General features: G+C 35.4%; 1 pseudogene; it reads left to right on the top strand.

Moving 5' to 3' along the window:
* Window positions 1-17,284: 17,284 nt before the first annotated feature.
* On the top strand, window positions 17,285-17,695 carry LOC149166448 (antifungal protein ginkbilobin-like protein pseudogene; annotated as a pseudogene).
* Window positions 17,696-18,530: the final 835 nt, after the last annotated feature.

Consider the following 18,530-nt stretch of genomic DNA (forward strand, 5'->3'; position numbering starts at 1 on the left):
GCTATGAGGTGACGACATGACATGAAGATTGCTTGAAGGCAGAGAATACAGAGAAGGAGTTGCATGTGTTCAAGCAACAACTCAAGGAAGAACAAGAGCTGCATAGACAAGAGAATGAGTTGCAGTGGGAATAGGTATAGCAAGGGGTGCAACATGCAGTCATGGATGAAACTATGCCGTACAAGTTATAGATCCATCCCAATAGTTGGAACGGAGCAGACATGGTGAGCGCTTTTTTTTTTATCGCATGCAAGGAAATTCAACGACATGCATGTCATTGTGTGCACGCATGCGATCTAACCCATTTGGCACACTCACCGAGGCAAAGACACGAATCAAGTCCGACTGGAGCTGAACATGTACCTCGACAAGTTGATGCGCATGACAACCAGCACATGCTTGGAGAGTAGCGTAGATACTATGCATTAACATGTTGTTGATTCGATCGCACAAAGATGACCATGCACATGGTATCAGATGAGTTGGACAGAGGAGCCATATCAGTGCACCCGGATGCAATGAAGGCAAGAGTTCACTTCAACAAGATGTCACCATTGAGCGCACGGACACCATCACGGACAACCAAGCTTGGCATCAGCTCATCACCTTCGACCATCACAAGCATGTCAAAGATTTGGTCTCACCACAATGATCCAAGTGTTAGTGATGTCTTGCATGGCTTGCTCAAGCTATTTTGTCTCACATGGGCACATGTTCATTGCAATGTAACCTCTTGTCAAGTGGAAGCTCAGGTGTCGATAGTTGAATGTAACAATCATAAAGTAGTTGAAGAGTCATTAGGGTATATAAACGGTCTCAAAGGGGAATGTCAAGGGTCACCCCAACCTTTGCTATAAATAGCACCTCATGACTCCTTGTATAGGCTTTTGGTCAGCCAAACTTCCGATGGGATATCTTAGAGAGAGATTGGACAATATTGTAATGAGCCTTGGCTTCTCCACTACGCAGAGCTAGTACATCTCTTTGGAGGAGCAAGTGGTTGTGGCTGTAACGTTCTGCTGTCAGAACTAGTGGTTGGACATGGATGTATTGTATGACTAGAACTTACACTTATTAATATAACAGATCCAACACGTTTCATGCATATGTCATATTGTATTCCAACTATCTTGTTTACACTAAATGGTATATGTATCTGTTTTCTTACGCTTGCATGTATGGACTCTGCTGTATAAGTATGTATGAATCTTACTAAAATGTGTTGATTGGTTTAACCATCACTTTGGATTGTTAGCTAACTTGTTTCCAATTTTTTATACATCTTCGCTCGTGTGTTCCCTTCCAAATCGCGTGCTACCACAGGTTTCCAAGGGGTGCACTCACCCAACTCTTCGTGTGTTAGAACTGTTCATGAACCTTCCTTGTCTTATTGCAGCTGTCACACCCTTGATACCAACAGAGTTATCTTACTTGCCTCTGTGTGAAATCACGGTCAAGGCATTACCTTACAACCCACTGTTGGGACTCCTACACCAAACAGTTTGAGGTCTAATTGGGACTTCTTAACGGGGAGATCCCCTGACATGTTGGTGGGTCCAGCACCGTCAACGGGAACAAAACAATTAATTTCTTCCCAAGTCTATTTGGCATAAAAAATGTTAGGCCTCATCCTCTTTTGCCTTTGAAAAGGTTAGTAAGGACTCAAGTTCATGAGGCCTGTTGTTGTCTAGGAAATTCTTCTTTGCGGACAGAGATGATCCCTCTAGCGCAATGAGTGGGAATAGAAACCTACGTGACAATCTACAAGGACACTTTCCTAAATTACAATCGAAATGAGAGAAGAGGAAGATGGCCTACCTCGTTTTGATGCTATAACACACTCTTTCGTTGAAGACCACAAATCACTTGCGCCTCAGGCTCAGTCCTACTACTCACAACGTTTGAATACCCGCAAAAGAGATCAAAGACACAACAAATCATACGAATGCAAATAGCATAATCAAAAGTAATCCACTTAACAGATCAATGAGCATTAAGATAAATGATGCATTAATACAAAAATTTATGGAAAGTGAACCAGCAGTTGTATATATTAATGAAATAAAGGAGGAAGCATACAACCAAGCCTTGATGTCAATAAGCTCTCCTTGAGTGAATGTCCAAGTCCAAGCTCAAGCTCTTTAAGCACTCCTTCTCCAAGCCAAATGAGTAGCATGTAGGCACTATCTCAGCATAAGGGTGCAAATATCTGAAGACCAACCATTTGGGAATGGGAGAGGATGAATATATAGGCAGGGAGAGGGAGTTAGGATCTCTCCAAACATAGGGGAAGACCCTCATCTCTAGGAGGTAGCTCATAGGGATAAGATCAAAGGGAAATATTGGGATAATTAGACCACATCCACACCGAACAACCTCCAGCTCATCGTTATGGAAGCCTCTAAATCATGAAGCTTATTTTCCTCTTTTGGAAAAATTGCCTTGTATGGATCAACACGAGTATCCAAGCAAAAAGCACGCTGGAAGCACGAGGCTAGTATAGTGCAACTAGCGATCAACACGAGTTCCTAGTCTTCAGGGTCGTGTTGATCCTGAAATTAGGGTTTTAGAGCTCACTTCTTCAGGGAAGACTCAAGGCAAGTTTCCATTAGTGTTTTAGGGAGGATCTAAGGTGCATATCAGGATGGGTACACTGCATGATTGCTAAGTTTCGGGCACTTTGAGGTATGACATAGGGAAGTGAAGGAGGCATGACAAAATATTGTGTAACAGATGCCCCCTAAATCATGAAGGCGGAACAGAGAGTGATGGCTAAGATTTTTTATGAGCTTTTGCAAGGACGAGAACAAACACTGTCAGGAGACCTACAAATCAAGGATGCATAGACATATACATATATGATATCAAAATATGAATCCACGATATGGAATCAACCATCTAGATAGAAAGGACTATGTGAAAAGATCCATGGTATGGGCACAGCCATCCAAATGAAAAGGATCATCTGTAAATCTAAGATCCAAGGCATGGGCATAACCATCCAATATAGAAGGATCATCAATAAATATAAAGTCACACGGTATGGTCACATCCATTCGTCTAGTAGAAACATGTGTACAATATTGAATAATGCATAACTCCATGCAGCGTGAGTTATATCAAACAAAACTTAGGGTCTTGCGCTCCATCTGAAACCGATCAAAGTACAAATTCTAACATGCAAATGAATGTGGCAAAGTCGAACATGCTAAAAAACCACTTGATTACTGGCCAATAATGTGGACCGTTTAACGGGTACGAAAGGAACCACCAATAATGACGATGATCCTCAAGGTACAACAGTACAATCCATGAATGTGAAAATGAAGTTGAACTCGAACACTAGAATCATCCGATCAAAGGCTAATGATGAAAACATGTCATCGGATGCGAAGAACTTTCCATTAAGGCATGCAAGCACTAAGGTACTGAAAGGGAGTCTCTAAGTCACCTTCCTGGATAATGACTGAAGTCGATAGGAAGTGACCTGTCGAATGAGGGCCATAATGATTCTCCCATCATTGACATGAAACAAGGAATAAAGTGGAATGAATGAATAGGATTCAAGGTTGTAGCAAAGGGTCAGACAATGTATAGGTAATGAACTGCAGATAGGACTTCTCTTGAACATCGGCGACGCAACTCCGGAGTGTGGAAAATTTGGCTCAACATAAGACCGAGGGTCATGATGACGAAATGGAATAGTCAGATGAGAGTCAAAATGTATCACCCAAACCCACAAAGACAAGTGACTGAGCGAGGATATCCCATACCCGACACGAGAAACAGATAAGTTTCATGTTCAAGAGTGACATGCTGCCTATACAAGGGATGTTTCACTTTCATTTTTCCGCACTATTTCTAGCGAGTACCCCAATTATTTTTAATCACAAGCTTGAAGAGGATAGCATATGTTTTTCATATAAGTTCATTCTTCGAATGAATTCATCCTAGTAAGTTTTATGAGTCTTAGGAAGGAGAAACTCGGCCTCATCATGGTGACGAGTCTTTCGGCATTTAATTTTTAACGATTCTGATGGAAGGATAACTCGGCATATTTTTAATATTTAGAGAGTTTGAAAAAGAGACGAAAAAGAAAACTCCATCATGTCCCTTTTCGTAATTTGTCTCTCGAACTCGAAAAGGTAGAAAACAATATTCAAGAGAACCTCTTGACCATATTGACCAAGGTGTACCTTTTTCGTGAATAGTTAACTCAGCCCGAAAAAGGGGTAAACATATATTGATATGACGTCAATTCATTTAATTTAATGAGTTTTAAAAGACAAGTACTCAACGATATTTTCATATTTCGAGAGTAAGAAAAGAGCTTAAAGATGACTCTACCTGGAGGAACGAGTGGTATAAAAAGATTGTAACTGGTTCTGGTCATGATGGAACTCCTAAAAACATGTAAAGGTCAAGAGGTTGGCTATAAGACTAATCATTGTAGATGTTCCTCAAGCAAGGGTAAAACAACCAAGTTAAAGTGTATGATCGGCCAAAGAGATAGTGACGATGGAATGAAACAACCAAGGCTCATTTGGAAAAAATAGGTTGATAAAACAACAATCACGAGAGTTAAAAAGGGAAGTGATTTCATTTTTTTACACAAGATTGAAACATGGGAAACTATGCTTGAGTATACTTGAAGATGGTTTCATTTTTTCACAAGCTTGAAACATAGGAAAAAACTATGCTTGGATTTGGGTTCATTTTTACACAAGCTTGAAGCAAAGATAAACTATGCTTGAGATGAGTTTGCATGCCCCCATTATAATGACTCGATTCGAGGTACATGCCCCCCAAGATTCATTTCATTCACCTAAGTAGACTATTGGTTACTAACAGGTGGATGGAATGAATTTTCACTTACGAGATGAAGTGAAAGACTCGACTGGGATTTTACGAGATCTAATAAAAGACTCGAATTGGAAGAGGATTTGTTTCATTTTTTAATGAGCTTGACACAGGAAAATAACCATGCTCATAACACCTATTTCATTTTTTAATGAGGTTGACACAGTAAAATAACTATCCTCATGGTCCTTGCTTCATCTTTTAACGAGGTTGACATAGTAAAAGAGCTATCCTCATAGTCCTTGTTTCAGTTTTTAACGAGCTTGACACAAGACAAGGAACTCTGCTCTAGACCCTTGATCACATACCAAAAGAGGCCATGACTTCAAGGAGGTTCTCATCAGATGGGAGAACAACACTCTGGAAGGGATACATGTCTAGGGATCCAATGGAAAAATTAGGCTCCAATGCCTCCAGTACATGGCGTACTACATCACCTACTAGATCATCAGTAGATGTGGGCATGGAACAGGTGGCCACATAATTAACCCATGGTGAGGGTGATACCACTTGCACATAAGAACCATTTAAGGATGATGGTTGAGTGGGATCTGATTCAGGACCAATGAATGTATTCTAATCAATGATTACAATGCTTCCTTCATGCGGGAAACAGATCACTCGAAAGAGGGAAGAAACAAGAGCTACCATGACATAAACATAGTCACAGCCAAGGAGTAGATTAAAATCTAAAGTTTCTTGGACAACCATCACGTCTATATAGACAATCTTTCCTCCCAAAGTAATAGGCAACTTAGGAAGGATCCCCAACAGTTAACTGGTTCCTTTGTTAAAAGCTAACAAATTCTAGGTGATGGGGACAAGCTGAGGAGAACCAAAATCTTGCCAAGCAGTTGAGGATAGAATGCTAACAGATGCGCCCTCGTCTATGACTGTGTTGTGTACGACTATATTGTAAGCCTGCACTATAATCTAGAAAGACACATAAGACAGAAGACGATATCCTTCCATTCGAATCTAATCAAAAGAAGTGACTAAACTACCCGGATGGGGTGTCATAGGAACATGAGATCTGCCCTCTTGCGCTATGGGAACAGGAGAGCTGCTCTCATGCACCTTGAGAATGGGAGGATTTCCCTCCAGTTCATTGGAAACTAAAGAAACTAGAAGAACCTGAGCAGTATGAGGTTCACTCTCTACCTGAAAAGTATGGTTAACTAAAGGTGGAGTCAAGTCTAATGTTTTGTCAACCAATGTTCGGTTGAGAACGGACTCACGAGACTCACTTTTAGAGAGAGTGGGGTTGACCTAAGATGGCTGTTAATCAATCACTTAATCAATTAGCGTAGGATCAAGGGAAAGCTTTTGATAACCAACTAAAAGAGGAGGCTGGGAAGCAGTAAGGTTTTCCAACTCTTTGGAAGCTTCATCCAAAAGAGGACAAAGGTGAATGGTATGATTACTTTCACACAACCTATAGGGGAATTTGACTTTTCCCTTTTTCCCGTGGACTTTATTATTACTACTTGAAGGTTTATCACCAACATAATCGCCAGAGTTTGATGTGAACCTGTGGAACACACTTCTAAGACTTTGGGAATACCAGGACAATTTTGAAGAAGGTGGTCACCCTTACATAACATGCAAGGGAATTTTACTTTTTGGGGCTGGTTGGAATATTTTTCTACTTCAACTACATCCGTAGCAATGCCTGCTTGGTTGCCCCCTTCCTTATTTTGCTTCTTCTTCTTCGTCCTCTTCTTCTTCTTCTTCTTCTTAGCTTCTTGGTTAGTAGAATCCATACTTTCACTAGGCGAAGAGGAAGAACAAGGTGAAGAAATAGGTGAAGCAGGTGAGAGGTCATATTTAGGATCAACATGAGGTTGATGTTGTTCAAGTGGAGGAGAACTTGGTTGAAAAGAAGTTTGGACACTCGGAATCACCAAGGTCGAAAATAACCAAACTGGCAGACCAATTGTTAGTCCAGGAAGGGACAACGTTACCATATAGGGAGCACCAACATTTCCAAAAGAAGGAAGAGGACTAGGATTCCTGTTAGGGGGTTTCCTTGGTTGGTAGACTCAGGAAATTCTTCCATTGGTATCAATCTAAGATCTACTAAGGAGTATTTCCACAGGAAGGATGTTTTTTCGCGGTCAATTAATTGATTCTAGAAATTTAACAAAAATAAATCAAAAAGTGGTAATATAGGAAAAAGGGTTTACCAAGTATCCGTGAACCGCTATATACACCTTAGCCGAAACTAAGGACTTAACATACGGCAGCTAATCTCCCCGAATGTTGTGCTCGGTGTATCACGTTTAAAAGGCGGTTGACTCGGTTACCTGTGGCTAAAGGATAACAACCTAGTGGGGTCTCCCAATATATACTCGATAGTACGGGGAGCACAAATCCATGTTACTGTTGTCTAATGCATAATTGTTCAATGAGAGTGTTCCCATATACTTTCCATACTGAAGTGCCTCCTATATACCCAAAAGCACTTGAGAACCTTCGATATACTTCCATACTGGAACGAGATTTCACCCTTGAGATACAGTGCAGGCAATTAACGATAGCTACTATGTTTAAATACATCGGAACACGTATCTAACCTAGACCTGTAGATATTTTCGTTAAGTTCCAAATGATCCTTAGGTTAATTGAGGTAAATTTTAAGCTTATATTCAATTAAGTTTTGGTTTTAAGGCTCAAAACGATATCACCTAAACACCTATGATGCAACTATATGGGAAAAGGAAAAAAATTTATTTCAATGAAAGCTAGACTAATCAAGGGAAAAAATTCCAATCAATAATGCATCAAACAAAATGCATCACGCAAAATGCCTTTCACTAGCTTTCACTTTCGTCTTCCAAACACAATGCCAAAAGTAAAAATGTTTTCCACTTTTCACTATCCTAAATGCAACTTTTTCAAAAGAAAAATGATTTTACTTTACAAAGATGCACTTATATGAATTAAGATTTTCTTTTCATTTTGAGTGAGTTGATGCACCTAATACAGTTTTTAGCTTTCAATCACTGAAAAATCTAATCTATTTTCAATGATGAATCTCAAAAAATAACTTTTCATTGCAACTAATATAATGCATTTTCATGAAAAGTAAATTTTGAAAAACATGCTAAAACAAATGCACAATGATGTTTTCAATGATTTCCACAGAAAACAACACTCAATCAATTAACAAAACCAGCCTTTCAATGACACCAACAAGTAGCAAGTGATGACCAATTGACTAGAAACCCTATAACTCAATCAGATCTCACTTCGAAGCCAATGAGACATATTTTACAAATTAATCAAGGCAATCAATCAATAACACTAACAAATCCAAGCATACAGGATGGGAAAAGACCTCAGGGGCCAAGGCACATTGGATTCTAAGGTAGAAACCTTAAAAATTCTCACATTCAAGGATAAACGATACTTTATTTAGCAAAAATCGTGATGATTGGGTTATCAGTGCTACTTTTCATAGCAAAACTGGCGCTGGTCGGGGTCATCAGCACTACTACATATAGAAAAAATAAAAATAAAAAGTAGTGATGATTTTCAGCGCGACTGTAAAGGTAAAAACATGCGCTGCCAACACGACTGCCACTGGTAAAAATCGTGTTGAGCGAGGGATATGAAAAAAATAAAAAATATCCCAAGGAACAATCCAGACTTAACACTCTAAGGGAGTAATCAGTGATTGTGCAGATCTGTACTGACTCAATCTAACTGAGAACTGGACGGTTGGTCAAACTAAGCAAAGGATCAGATTGAAGAAATGGGTGGAAAGGGTTATAGCTTCCCTAGTGGAGTCTCCATTTTGTTGTCTAGGAAAATCCTCTCTGCAGACAAGGATGATCCCTCTATCCCAATGAGTGGGACTAGTAGCCTACGTGACAATCTACAGGGACACTTTCCTAAATTACAATCGAAATGAGAGAAGAGGAAGATTGCCTACCTTGTTATGATGCTATAACGTAATCCTTTGTTGAAGACCTCAAATCACTTGCACCTTGGGCTCAATCCTACTGCTCACAGCATTTGAATTCTTGCACAAGAGATCGAAAACACAACAAAGCATACGAATGCAAATAGCATAATCGAAACTAATCCACTTAACATATCAAGGAGGATTAAGATAAATGATGCATTAATACAAACATTTATGGAAAATGAACCAGCAGTTGTATATATTAATGAAATAAAGGAGGAAGCATACAACCAAGCCTTGATGTCGATAAGCTCTCCTTGAGTGAATTTCCAAGTCTAAGCTCAAGCTCTCCAAGCACTCCTTCTCCAAGCCAAATGAGTAGCATGTAGGCACTATCTCAGCATAAGGGTGCAAATAGCCAAAGACCAACCATTTGAGGATGGGAGAGGATGAATATATAGGCATGGAGAGGGAGTTAGGATCTCTCCAAACATAGGGGAAGACCCTCATCTCAAGGAGGTAGCTCATAGGGATAAGATTAAAGGGCAATATTGGGATAATTTGACCACATCCACATCCACATCGAACAACCTTTATCTCATCATTCTGGAAGCCTCTAGATCACGAAGCTTCCTGTCCTCTTTGGGAAAAATTTCCTTTTAGGGATCAATGCAGGTATCCAAGCAAAAAGTGTGCTGGTAGTGTGAGGCTAGTATAGTGCAACTAGCGATCAGCACGAGTTTCCAGTATTGAGGGTCGTACTAATCCTGAAATTAGGGTTTTAGAGCTCACTTCTTGAGGGAAGGCTCAAGGCATGTTTCCATGAGTGTTTCAAGGAAGATTTGAGCTGCATATAAGGATGGGTACACTGCATGATTTCCAAGTTTCGGGCACTTCGGGGTATGACACAGGGAAGTGTAGGAGGCGTGACAAAATACTGTGTAACACCTGCTCATCTAGAAAATCTATAAATTCAATTAAGGAACATAGGACTTGGGAGTTGTTGTGAAGCTAAACATCAAAGGTCAGAAAAGCAACCTCGAGATGAGAGATACATGTTTTAATTTTATTCCATGTGGGATAAAGGGGGGTTTGGGATTTTTAGAAGGATTCAAAAGAATTTCATAGAGGAAGAAGATCTTATATATCTCTAGCACAAAAACAAGCAATTTTTAAATTAAAAGTGGAGTGACAATTGTTTTTATTTGAGGACCTTAGAAAAATAATCCTAAGGATGTTTTAATATGATTTTTTTTAACTTTGAATTGTCAAGGTATGTCTAATTCCCCAAAATAGTTGTCCTTTAAAATGTTAATAGAATTTAATAATCCATGTTTCCTTTTTCTTTAAGAATTAATAATATAAAGAGAGAAACTTGTACATAATCTGTTAAAACTTTTAAGGAGTTGGGAATTTATATTTATTAATGTTATAAGGAGATCTAAGGGGGAATATTATAGGGTAAAAAATATGATATCTTTCGTATACTAATCCATGGTATTTCTCATAAGGATTAAGGACATCATTGTTTTCTTTGAACCTTAGCAAAGAAAACACTACTTTGAATATTTTATGGTCCCTATTTAGAAAGAATGGAATATTGGGATAAGGTATTTAGAAGGGAATGGATTCAAAATTGTTTGGTTGTGGTTGGGGAGAGGGAGCGATGGTGGGGTGTGGAGGCTAATTTCACTTTGGAACCATTGGAGCTTTGGGGATGAACCACCCATTTTGACTATCTAATTGGTTACTTATAAACAAATTGAAGGAGATGGGATTGTTAGGCATCAATCCTACAAATTTAACTCCAATTTGGAGAAAAAAGAGGGAATGAGAGACCCACATTGAAAAAATATTGGATCATTTACCTTTAAGAATCCATTAATGGCTTTCCACTAGGGAAGACTCAGATCATTGTCCAATGTTGTTGGAATTGGCTCTAACTCAAGGAAAGTTATCAAGTTCTTCCAAGACGAATCTAAAATATTCAAAAGAATAAAAAATAGTGAATAAGATAAAAGAGTATGGAAACCTTTTGATGCTTATTTAAGATAGCCAACCCTTATTCAATTTCATAAGAACCTAAGAAGAGAAAAGCAAATTGTAATGGTTTGGTCAAAAGACAAAAAACAGATGGATGAGAAAACTCTCAAGGAGGTAGAGGAAACTTTAGTATTCTATTATTATAGGAGGGTTTTGGTTATAATTCATAGAATTATAAATAAAGGTAATGCATCTCAAAGATAAATAAAGAAAAATCCTTTTGTATAAAGAGAAATAATGGATACTTAAATGTAGGGATGTATGGCTCCAAATGGGATGAGAACACTAAGTTTTCACATATATGCAATTGTAGGAAGAGCATACACTCTGTATGGAAGATTTAGAAAGAAGGTGGATTGTGGGTGACAAATATTAATGATATGGTAATTAAGGGTGTTATCACTTTTAATATTTATTTACAGTTGAGAATCAAATTAAAATTTCTAAGGTAATTAGGTTGTCAAATTATTTCCCAAGTTTTTTCAATTTGGAGGAAAATTAGCCATTAATGAATGAAGGATGTAAGGAGGAGTTACCTATGATAACACCAAACTCTCAAAAGGATAAAATCCCAAGTCCAAATGGGCTTCTGGTTGAATTTTTTTCCTAGGGGGTTATGATTTTATTAAAGGGGATTTAAGAAGGGTGGTTAAGGCATAAAAACCAGTAGAAAAACTCTATCATCCTTCAACACACCATTAATAATGGTTATTATGGAGATTGATAACCTAACTTGTTTTGAAAATTTTCGACACATATCATTATGTAGTTACATTTATAAAATCATATCAAAGATTATTGCTAGAAGGATGAAATGGATCATGTCTAGACAAATCTCTATTGAATAGTTCACATTTTTGAAAAGGAGGAAAATCCTTGAGACAATGGGGGTTGTAATAAGGCTTACATTCAATCAAGAAAAAATAATAATAATAATAATTAAGAGATATGGAAATAAGAGTGGACTTATTCAAAAGAAATGATAGGGTGGGTTGGTTGTATATAAGGCTAATGCTTATACAATTGTGTCTTTTCCTCTTTGTGTTTCCTAGGTAATGAATTAATATCAATTCTATCTATTATTATATCCCTATAATTGTTGCAACATCTCCCTTCTTAAGTCAAAAATAGGGCTTAGATAGGGGTTCCCTTTATATCCCCTTCTATTCCTTCTAGTTATAACAGGTCTAAGAAAATCACTTAAGGAGTCCATAAAAAATGGTAGTTCCAAAGGGATAAATGTTGGAAACTTCTATTATGTCACACATTTAGTTTTTATTGATGGTATCATTATTTTATGTGAAGGATGTAGAATATGGTTGAGAATCTCGAAGAAATATTTGATCTTTTTTGCATGGCTACAAGCAGGAATATAAATAGAGAAAAAAATAACAATATCCTTCTAGGGTATCTCTAAGAGGGAAAACAATCTTTATCACCCAATTGTTTCCCTACAATGTGGCTAAATTAGATGTTGGCTTGAAATATCTATTATTTTAATTAAAATATAACTCATATAAAAGGGGTGGTTAGCAATGGTTGATAGCAAAGGTGGAGAGAAAAATAAACACTTGATGTAATTGATGGTTATCAAGAGGTGGGCACTTGGTTTTGGTTAAAGTAGTTTTTAAGGATATTCCAGTTTACTAGATGTCTCTAGTATGGAGTACCAAAAGGAGTTTTGGAAAGGAATAGGTGATTATGCTATAGGTTTAATTAATTAAGAGAAATAGGAAAACAAGGTGTTATGCTAGTTTTTTGGAAAAAACTAGAAATACCAAAGGCTTAAGGAGGATGGGCCCTAAAAAATATCTTCCTATGCCCAAAGGAACTAGCTACAAATAATATATGGAATTTAATTCAAGGTTTTGGATTATGGGCTCAAGTTGTTACACGCAAGTTCATACTCCAAATACTATGAAAGGATGGGTATAAAATCCTTTTAAGAGAATAAAAAATGTTTCAATTATACATAAAGCAATCATAACAACATATCCACTATTTTGGAGTTAGATGGTGTGTCATGTAAGGAAGGGAGACAAAGTCTAAATTGGGTTAGGTCCATGGACAAAAAGTAAGGGTTTTCATAGGTTACCTCCATAGTTGATTCATGACCTAAGAGTTAAAGGTTTTTATACACTCAGATATATTGCTAGACGGGATATGATAAATACAAGGAAACATCAATGACTATCCTAGAGGAATATTGGCCTAAGGGAAGAGGATATAGATAATTGAGCAAGGTACATGGAAATTTTAAAATCTTGCCATGTTAGATTAGGATTTGAGAGGATCAATTTATCTAGTCATATAGTCCAGTTGGGGAGTATGTGCTAAGCATTGCATACAAAGATTTAGATACTAAATAATGGGAGAACCTCCAATTCCAACAATGGAAAATGAGTTTGGAAATTTAAGTGTCCAGCAAAATCCAAAATATTCATGTTGTTTCTCTTGAATAATAAAGTTATAATTTGGGATATTTTGCAACAAAGTAATATTGTTGGACCTAGATGGTGTTTTCTTTGTGAATAAAAGGAAAAACAAATGGTGTTTTCTTTGTGAATAAAAGGAAAAACAAATCACATCATATTTTTTCTTACCACTAGAGAAAGCAAGTTTTGAATGAGGTAGCAGGAATGACTAAGAATTGTAGAGCTCTTCACATAACTCTTTCTTTGGATTTTCATGGGCCAAAATTACAAAAAAGTTTAAGAGTACAAAAATGTTTAAGGGTAAGGACGCTTTATCTTGAAAATATGTTGTTCAAAGATTAAGTATACTATTTACATTTCCTTATTTTTTAAATAAAATGATATATAAGATAGTTAGTTAAAGAAAAAATCAATAAAGATTTTCCAGAGGCATTCTTCAATGGTGCTTCTTGAGGAATAACCTCCCAGGGATGGGATATGGGGAATTCTTCATCTCTCTTTATTTGATAGAATATATGATGCAAACACCTCAGGTTGCTACAAGATCGAGAATTCTAGCCCTTGCTGGAATCTGCTCGTTGCATTAAAAACCTAGCTAACAAGCACAAAACTTCAGTAAAGAAACATTTAGTAGAACGAAAAACTCGCACGAATTTTAGGTTACACACATTAGAACTCAGAATACCCTAAATTTATTATTATTCTAGTCTGATTAAATCTGTCTAGTGTAATATATTTGACATGTAAATATATGAAATAATGCAAATATGCCCAGTCACTGTAAGTAATCTCAAGATCGATCCAAGAAGAGAAATAGAAATACTTCTTTATTATTATCAAACCCTTGAGGTAGGGTAACACCATACAATCACTCCTTAAGGAAGGAGAGCACTCCACAAGCCATATGCTTGCCAATACAATAATCCTTGATACCTCTCAATGGGGAATCTCTAGCGTCTATATAGCTTCATACATACAATACCATGGGTCATTACCATGGGTCTCTCAATACCATATATCTAATACAACGGGCTTATCACATTATTCCTAACTACTTGTGGTCCCTTACATTATGCAGGTTAACCACTTTATTTATTAACTATGACCCATCACATTATTACATTATTCCCTTGGGTACCTCCCTCTATACCCCATAATATCCCCCTAGCTATACTACATCTAGGGAGTCTCAATCACCAGCCCCAAAAAAACAAAAATCCAAAAAAAACTACCACTCTGCCCCCTCAGGAGCAGTTACAACAACTACTAATTCCCGCCCCGACAGATCCCCTAAATTTCTAAGTTTATTTACCTAACTAAACTAAAATACAGTTGTCTAAACATAACTCCAATCATGGATGAACCTCCACGCATTTAAGGAGTTGTAGTGCATCAATATCTTTCCAAGTTGAAGTAGGCCAATAGCCAAATAAGTGCTATGATTTATGGTGCTCAAATTAGTATTAATATTGGCTCAAGAACATGGAATAATACACATATAAATGTTTGGGACTTTACTCATAAGATGAAACCAACATAGATTCAACTTAGCCATAGGTCTAACATGAGTTGAAAGGGATCCATTTTCTTCTTGTGCAAATTTATTTTAGAGTGCAAAAAACATGTGTAATTTTGTATTGTTTAAATTTTATTTTTAAAATGTTATAGAGATTACATAACATGTGCATTGAGCCATTTTATTAGCCCACATTAAACTGGTTTTTTTGTTATTAATATATTTTTAAGTATACATCAATATTAATTCATATTAAAATATTTTATTCATAACCCATATTGAATATTTTATTCTATACAACATTAAAATATTTTCTTTTAATATTTTTTCTATATATAGATATATATGAAGTTGATATCACGTGTTAAAATATTTTTGAAAAGTATAAGGTTTAAACATCTTACTCACATATTTTTTTGTTTTTTAATTACTTTACATGAAATTATATTAGGTCATATGGACAACTAATTAAATATGAATAGCATTTTTTTTTCTTTTTTATTATAGCCGACGTTGCTTTTTATTTAGAGAATATTTTATTTTTATTTTAAGAGGAACAAACATATACATATTGCTTTCACACTGGATTGTAGAATGAGCCTCTCATTGATTTTTATTTAGAGAATATTTTATTTTTATTTTAAGAGGAACAAACATATACATATTGCTTTCACACTGGATTGTAGAACGAGCCTCTCAACTCAATAAGAGTTACTCTTGATAAATTTCACATTGCAATTTCTTATTTCATTTATTTTTCAACTTTCATTCATATTTAGACATGGAACTTACTCTTGATAAATTTCACATTGCAATTTCTTATTTCATTTATCTTTCAACTTTCATTCATATTTGGACATGGAACAAAAATAAGAAAGCATATGGTTTCTCGGAATTATGGTTGACATAGGAAAAAGAATTTAGAAAGTCTTTGAGAACTATTGAAGGACAAAGTTCTAAATATATATAATATTTTTGGATATTATTCTTATTTAGTCTAATTTTTTGGGTCACTTGATTTTATGATAACATTTGCAGAAAGAAACGAATAAGATATCAACGATTTTGCCTAACCACCCAAGATAACTTTAATTGATAATTGAATTATCAATAATTATTAAATGAGTGGTAGGGATTTAATGTTCATGGAATATTTTAGAATATTCTTAATACTATTCACAAATCAAAGTTTGAGATTTATTTTCAAATATGTCCTTTTAACCTTTTTAATTAAATTGGTTAATTAGAAAAAAAAACCATATGAACAAGTGTCATATGAAATGAGCTATGGATTTTTGGGTGTGGTACTAATAAGTTATGGTATTAGCCCATGATATTGCAATGTAAAATATATCATAAAGTGTTTTGATATTTATCATGGATGGACACTTATACACTTTTACCAACCATTTAATATAAATATACTATTTGAATGTCATAAATATAAATGTGTATTAAATCTAAATTTATTAAACATTGATTAAAAACTAATTAAGATATAATTTTGCAATGAAAATGAATTTACACATATATTAAAAATAATTAAAGTGCAATTTTCTTAAAAACATACTTTTATATATATACTCATAAATTGATTTTAAAATATATAATATTACACATTTTCGGATATTTGGTAGGATCTAATTTTTATAAAATTACTTTATTTAAATACAAATATGTAAATAAGCATTATTTAATTTATGTTAATTTTATTTTTCCTATATTTTTTTTTTATTTTGATAATATTTTTATTGAATCTATAATATAAATAGTAATTTTACAAATATAAAATATAAAGTACAATCTTATTAATATGAATGGTAAAAATAATTCAATTTATTATTATTTTTAACACAATTTAATTTTTGGGTTGGGTATGTCTTAAAATTGTTTTTGTTTGACTAAAAACTTTTTTTCCCTCAGACTTGAGGAAACAAGTTAACAGTCCAAAACCCAAAAGCATCAGACAAGAGTGAAAATCTACCCTCTTAACTAGAAATCCCCGTCTCACACACTAGTTTGACAACCAAATTATAATAAGTTTTCCACTTTAAAAAATAAATAAATAAAAAACAAACACAATTTAACTTTATATATTTAATTTCAAAACCTATACCACAAAGTCCACAAGATTTTTCCAAACTGTTTTATCACACCTGCTGCACTGGTTCTGAACGCCACTACTGTGAGCTGAAACTCTTCAATCTCACTCAAAGCCTTCTTAGATCCACACAACCATGCAAGAATGAAGAGCCTCAAATCCTCTTCTAATAAACATGAACTCGAGATGTGCCCAACGAACTCTGAAGTGCAATTCGCATGCTCTATCATGCCTAAATTATGATCGAAGTTCATCACTGGCTTCCTATGCATATATATATATATATATATATATATATATATATATTAGCGCGTTTAGCCAGGCCGGAAAACTGTGAAGTACTTGGAAAATAGAGTTAGGGTTTAGGGTTTATAGAGTTAGGGTTTAAGTACTCGAAAACAGAGTTAGGGTTTATAACAATGAAGAACATTCCCATGATTTTGCCTGCCTTGATGGTGGCCATGGTCATCGTTTGCGCTAATCCGGTAGAATCGATACCAAACACAGCATGGGTTTGGCAGATCTGCAACTCTCAGAAAATTCCAAGTGGAAGCACTTACTATGATAATGTAGGGATGGCATTCCAGGATGTCCTAGCAAATATTGCTCAACATGAATATGCATATTATTACAAGACCAGCCATGGAGGAAACGGAGCACCCACTGCCTACGCTGTAGGAAGATGCAGTGGCCATCTTTCCGCAGGTGAATGCCATGATTGTCTCCAAGTCATCACTGATGCCATCTGGAAGGCGTGTGGGAACGCCATTGGAGCACAAGAGAAGTTGGCTGATTGTTTTCTTCGCTATGAGCAGTTTGAATTTGAATAATCATAACTAATTCATGCTTTGTTTTTCTTCCAGTTATGGTAGATAAATAAAACAGAGAGCGCAGTGTGATCTGAGATCATAACATCCCATGAGAAAAATATGAGTGGGAGAATATCCATAATGTTAATTGAGGTTGTCCAGCTAGCATGTAGTTATAATGTGGATTATCGAATGGATCAGAAACCTAAAAATCTTTGGAGTAACTGGATTGTGCAGATTTTATATATCAAATTGATGATTCTAACAAATTCCAAATTCCTCTTTAATTCTTTGCAAAAAAATATGCAATTAAAACCTCGAAAAATTATAAAAGTTGGACTATAAATGGGAAATTCATATTTTACATTATTATATTTTAAAAATTAATAAATTTTTTTTTTAAATAAAGATAGAGTTCACTGATAATTGTGAAATTCATATTTTACATTATTATATTTTAAAAATTAATATTTATTTTTTTTAAATAAAGATAGAGTTCACTGATAATGCTCAAAAAGAAAATTGTCCATTCATAATTTTGCAAGTGGTGTTTTCATTATAAATGTGTTTGGTTTAAGAGAGTTTGATTAGTTTTAATGGTTAAAAATATATTTGTTTAAAATAAAAATAAAAAAATCAAATATAAAGAATAGAAGATAGGATGAATTTAACACTTAACATTATGAGCACGAGGAGTAATTTATGACTCCAAAAGAAATCAAGAAGCCCTTCATGTCTAAGGCTTGGAATTGCAACAAATTACCAAGCATCTCTCTATCATCATCAATTTGGGAATAAGAAATTTGGTAGTTTTAAGAGATTCAAGAATCATCACAAAGGTATTAGCCTTCTAGGA

The sequence above is a fragment of the Pinus tabuliformis genome, chromosome 5_1 (genome assembly GCF_031772625.1).
Source record: "Pinus tabuliformis cultivar Carrire ecotype Pingquan chromosome 5_1, CPIR1, whole genome shotgun sequence".
Lineage (NCBI taxonomy): Eukaryota > Viridiplantae > Streptophyta > Pinopsida > Pinales > Pinaceae > Pinus > Pinus tabuliformis.